A 6,000-nucleotide genomic window follows, 5' to 3' on the forward strand; every position below is an offset into this window, starting at 1 on the left:
TTGGCTTTAGGTTTTTCTATTTGGATAATTGTCTCACAGAAACATCTCTTGGTTTCTTTGTATTTATTTCCAAGTTATTGATTTCAGCTCTGAGTTTAATTATTTCCTGCCATGTACTCACTCCTCTAGGGTGTGTTGGATTCTTTTTGTTCTAGTGCATTTAGGTGTGCTTTTAAGTTACTAGTATGAGATTTCACCATTTTCCTTATAAAGGAATTCAATGCTACGAGTTTTTTTGTTTTTATTTTTATTTTTCTCTTTCACTAATTTCATTGTGTCCCATAAGTTTGGGTATATTGTGCCTTCATTTTCATGGAATTCTAGAAAGGCTTTCTTTCTTCATTTCTTCCCTGAAGCAGAGATCATTGAGTAGTGAGTTGTCCAGTTTCCATGAGTTTGTTAGGTTTTTGTTGATTTTGCTGTTGTTGAAGTCTATCTTTATTTTATGGTGATCTGATAAGATACAAGGGATTATTTATATTTTGTTTTATCCTTTGAGGCTTGGTTTGTGATTGTCTATATGGTCAACTTTAGAGAGTGTTCCCTGGAGTGTTGAGAAGTAGGTGTAATTGTTTTTATGTTTGGTGAAAGGTTCTAAAGGAATCTCTTAGCTTCCTTTTGTACCTAACATCTCTCAGTTTAATTATTCCTATGTTTCGTTTCTGTCTCAATCACCTGTCCATTGGGAAGGGTGGGGTGCTGAGGTTTCACATTATTATTGTGTTTATTCAAAGTGTAGTAATGTTTCTTTTGTGAATCTGAGTGCACTTGTGTTTTGAGCGTAGATGTTCAGAATCAAGATGTCATCTTGGTGGACTTTTACTTTTGATAAGCATGAAATCTTTCTCACTGTCTGTTTTTATTATATGTAGTAGAAAATCTATTTTACTGGATATTCGACTGGCTACTCAAGCTTTCTTAATGGGTCCATTTGCTTAGAAAACTTTTTTCTACTCCTTTACACTGAAGGTGCATCTATCTTTGTTGGTGAAGTGTGTTTCCTGTGTGTGCCGGATTGAAGGATCTTATTTTGTATCCAATCTGTTAGCTTGTGTTTTCTTCTTGTGGAATTGATTCCATTGATGTTGAAAGAAATTAATGACTTGTGATTGGTAACTTCTGTTATTTTGATAGTGGTTGTGGTGGTGAAGGCAGTGTGAGTATGTTTGTGTGTGTGTTTCACTTCTTCTCTTTTTGCTGCTGTGAAATTATGCCTGTGTTTTCTGGATACAGTAAAACTTCTTGAGTTGGAGTTTTTCTTCGAATATCTTTGTAGGACTGGATTTGCAGGTAGAAGTTTACATTTGAGTTTGTCATGAAAATCTTGTTTTCTTCATCAATGATAATTGGAAGTTTATCTGGGAATACTAGTGTAGGTTGCCACCTGAGCTCTCTTAATATCTGTAAGACATCTCTGCCCAGGCCTTTCTAGCTTTTAGAGTCTCTGTTGAGAAGGCAAGTGTAATTCTAACTGATCATCAGTAAGGTAACACAGATAACCCAAAGGACATTCATGGTATGTATTCATTTCTAAATGGATATTATCCATAAAATACAAGATAAACAGGATATGATCCACAGAACCACCAAAGCCAAATAAATATAAGGGAAGAAGGAGGAGGATGGAGTCCTTCTAAGAAAAAAAAAAAAAGAAAAGAGATATTGAGGGTGGATGGACAGAGGAAACTTAGTGGGTAGGGAGTAGGGCAGGGTAGGGCATCATGGGAGAGAGAAGAGAATTTATGGTGGGGGCATCTCTAGGACTGAACAAAGACCTGGATCAAGGGGGGTGACAAAGGAGGCTCAGTGGGCAACTCTAAAGGAGACTCCTAGCAATGGGGCATTTGGATGAAGAAGTAGCCACTTCCTGTGGCCTAGCAATATGTTCTAAAATTCTGGCTTCCTCTCATTCTCTAGCTCATTCTGCCTTCCCCTTGTCTATCTTGCTTTCTCTTCAACCTGTCTCTGCAAAATTCTTTTTGAAAAGCAGTGTTCTCTCTCTCTTTATCATTTCTCTGTATTGCTTTCTCTCTTCTCTCTGTTCAACTGAGAGTTGGGCATATCCTATTCTGTCAGATCTCTCTCTGATTCATCACAATGTCTGCTTTTCAATTAGACATCACATTCAAACACTGGTGCTTCCGATTAGAAACTAAACTTCAATGTTTAAGAAAAAAAGTTGTGTACTAAAAGCATGTCTGTATTCCACACATAGAGATTAAAGGTCCATGCTAAGACTGAGGCACAGACAAACAGGTTTTTCCAGTAAGCACACAATTTGGGGATTCACATAGTCACAAATATCTTGCAACAGTGCTGTGCAGTGGTAGGAAGGGCTCTGTGTATCAGTGGATTGCCTGTACCACAGGGCAGAGGGTAGCCTGTGGCATTTTCCACATATTTACCTGTGGCATGGTGGAACTCAAATCTCTGTCTTATTTTCTCCTCTAGTATTTAGAAGACTAGAGTTGATTGAATTTGATTGTATTTGATTTGTATGCATCTTGGGCATACAGCTTTGGCAGACAAACACTCAGGATAAATAAAAGACTGCCAACTATTCTGTTCCATTGTAGATGAAATTTGATAGAGCAATATGGCTGCACTAAACACTTCCAGGAATGTCCAAGGTCAATGAGAGCCTTCTGACACACCCTTAGTACACACCTTTAATCCCCCAAAAGCTGATCTAATTGAAAGGCAGACAATCTGCTCTATCAAATCTCACAGGGTGTGTCTGAGATAGGATACACCCACCACTCTGGAGAATCGCTATATAAGCACAGCACAAGAAGGGAGAGTTCTGTTCAGTCAGTAGAGTTGACTGGAGTTGGAAGTCCATTTGCTTAGTGCCTTGAAGTGGAGTTGAGATCCTTGGTGTGTTTGTACCACCAGCCAGAATTCAGGAAGAACGACAAATTCTTCAAAAATAAGCTTCAGAGACAACAATGTCATCTGGCCAATAATAAATACATCTGGTGAACCTGGTTGAACCTGGTACAATCCCAACTTTGGATTATCAAGGCCACCAATATTGCAAGAAGCAGTGTACAGGAGCCCTCTGACAGAAAGCTATAGAAGAGAAATCCACCAGCGTTGTCTCCAGACGAAGAATCATTTCATCAAGTTCTGCAGTGTGCCAAGAGACCTTCTGGAACCCAGGAGCCACAGGGGCCTCAAGCCTAGAGCAAGAAACAGAGCAGACCCCTCTAAGAAGGGAAATCACAGTAAACCAACACTCAAGACAATTTAATTATATAGGCAGATTTTGACTGCATTACAAATGGAAAACTTCAATTCTGATCCCTCACACACAAGGGTCAGGGTTGAAGACCAACAAAATGTATTTGAGAAAGCCTTTACCTTAATGATGGCAATCCTGATTGCAGGAGTAAGTGTCTTCCAATTGACAATTGCAATCTTTATACATTTCCTCTCAAATGAACTTGAAAAAAGAACTGTACAACTAGAAATTGTCTCCAAAAAGGTTGAAGAGCTAGCTGTTCAACAACAAGAAATAGGTGTACTGAGAGAAAAAGTAGCAAAGATATTACAAAGGCTTGAGAGACAAGCAGCAGAGGAGGTAAGAGAACAGGAAGAGCTTAATTACAAACCTGAGATGCCTGATAAAATTGAGGATCAAGAGAGACAGCCCATTGGACCTACAAAACCGACTTTTAAGGAAACTGAGGCAATTCCACCAGCCAGACTATGTTTCCCAGCTCCCTTGGTACAGCGGCCTGAAACTGGTTTTCATCAGCAAACAGAAACTTCTCATCCAAATTATGGGAAGCCTGACTGCGAAAAACATTCATGCTGTTGTAACTCTCCTCAACTCAAGCAAAAGGATCCTCAAATCTCCCCACCACTGCTGCCTTGCTTCCTAACTTCAGATAATGATGCAAGATTGGCAGGATCCTCTGATCATGCCTATTCATCAGTTACCAAGGTTCAGAGATTTCAAGAGATCCTGAAAATACCATATGAACTGGACTTAAAAAGTGAACCAGGGAGGGACGATTTGAAGCATATTGTTATAGACGGCAGTAATGTTGCCATCACCCATGGTCTGAAAAAGTTCTTTAGCTGCCGAGGCATAGCGCTGGCAGTTGAATATTTTTGGAAGCTCGGCAACAGAAACATCACTGTGTTTGTCCCACAGTGGAGAACAAGTTGGGATCCTAATGCCACAGAACAGCACTTCTTAAGCCATCTCCAGGACCTTGGGATATTAGCTTTAACTCCTGCCCGGAAGGTCTTAGAGCAAAGAATTGCTTCTCATGAAGACAGGTTCTTGCTTCACTTAGCAGACAAGACTGGGGGTATAATTGTAACAAATGATAACTTGAGAGAGTTTGTGATGGAGTCAGTGTCCTGGAGAGAAATTATTAAAACAAGACTGCTTCCGTACACTTTCGTGGGGGACATATTTATGGTTCCTGATGACCCTCTGGGAAGAAATGGACCTCGGCTAGATGAATTTCTTCAAAAGGAGACCTTTCTTAGGGACATGCATCCAAGAATCAATGCCCAACCAAGTGTGGACACATCTGGCCCTGGCTTCCAGAGCCACAACACCCAGGGAGTCGACACAAGCCACGAGGCTCCACCCTGGATCCATAGAGCAGCTTCCAACCCTTGGCTTCCTCAGCAGCCCCATTCCACATCCATGGCCACCCTTCCAAGAATGCAGCAGAACCTTTCTGAGCTGGCCCAGAGATCTTCTGCAGAGACAAGCGAGCTGAGGGAGGTATTGCTGAACATCTTCCCTGACTCTGAGCAAAAATGGAAGATCGACCAGATTCTGGCAGCTCATCCCTACCTAAAAGACCTGAATGCCCTCTCTGCCCTGGTGTTGGACTGTAGCTGGCCGGAGAGCCCAGTGACAATGGGGACAACAGGCAGGATGGGGGGAGCTGTCAGCTGTGGGAGATGTCATAATGTGGACAAGCCCAGAGTGAAGATTGGTGTGTTAGAGAACAAAAGGGAAGGGGATGTTTGGTGTGCACAACATGAGATGTTCAATCAAGAATAAGGGGAGGTGAGTACTGCCAGAAACTGACTGAAGGATGCTGACTTACTCAAGTCCAAACCTAAATGTTCTTTGGAAAGTTGGGTGGATGGTGATTTGCTGGGGCTAAGAGGTGAAGAAGGTTTAGCTCTAGCAGATACAGGAGAGAGGATGTTCTTCTAGAGCAAACAAGTGAAAGGACAAGTGATGGTGATGACAGATTCTTTTCTAAGGACACTCATGCTTTGGTCCACCTTACATTGCTTAGTTAAGCTGCATTTTTCTGGACTCCATAGAGACAATGGCACCAAAAATTTCTCTTGCTCAGCTTGCAGCTTTTGTGAACTTGGGCTGATTGGCAACATGAAGTCACCTGAGATAGGTGCCCAGGAAATTCCTGTGGAGGACATTTGATGTTTGGAGGTATATAAATAGAACTTGAGGGACAGTGACAGAGGCTGAGCTAGGCTTGCCTATAGTGTTTGATGTGCAGTGCTTGTGGATCTTGAGTCTTCTTTGATGATCTTCCATTCCCTGAGAGAGGCTCAGAGGACAATTTGCACCTTGTGTTATTCTTGGTCCCTCCAGCTGATGCATGCCTAGGCTGAGGCCTGGCTGTCTCTGCTAGGTAGTGCCACTGCTGCTGATTCCTGTTTCTTATCCTGACATTTCACATTGGACCACTGGTGTATTTGTGAAGTGTTTGCTAGTGGATCAAGCTGCTGGGCTTACCTGTGACCTGAACTGCAAATTTCCAGACAACAGAGACAAGGATTGCTGCAAAGAACTTTACAGTGTGCTTACAGACAGAAGACTTGGAGGACTGCCCTCTGAGAGTGACAACAAGCAGCTTAAAGACTCATATACAGATACTTTCACCCTACCAATGGACAGAATCCAGAGATCCCAGTGGTTATGGTAGAAAAAAAGCCAGAAGAAGCTGAGGAGGATGGCAACACCACAGGAAGATCAACAGTCCCAACTAACCT

The 6,000-nt window shown here is 41.9% G+C and overlaps 1 pseudogene; it reads left to right on the forward strand.

Moving 5' to 3' along the window:
- Nucleotides 1-3,283: 3,283 nt before the first annotated feature.
- Nucleotides 3,284-5,035, forward strand: LOC110294127 (NEDD4-binding protein 1 pseudogene; annotated as a pseudogene).
- The last annotated feature ends 965 nt before the right edge of the window (nucleotides 5,036-6,000 follow it).

This window comes from Mus caroli, unplaced genomic scaffold, assembly GCF_978045245.1.
Source record: "Mus caroli unplaced genomic scaffold, Mus_caroli_1 scaffold_4, whole genome shotgun sequence".
Taxonomy (NCBI): Eukaryota; Metazoa; Chordata; class Mammalia; order Rodentia; family Muridae; genus Mus; species Mus caroli.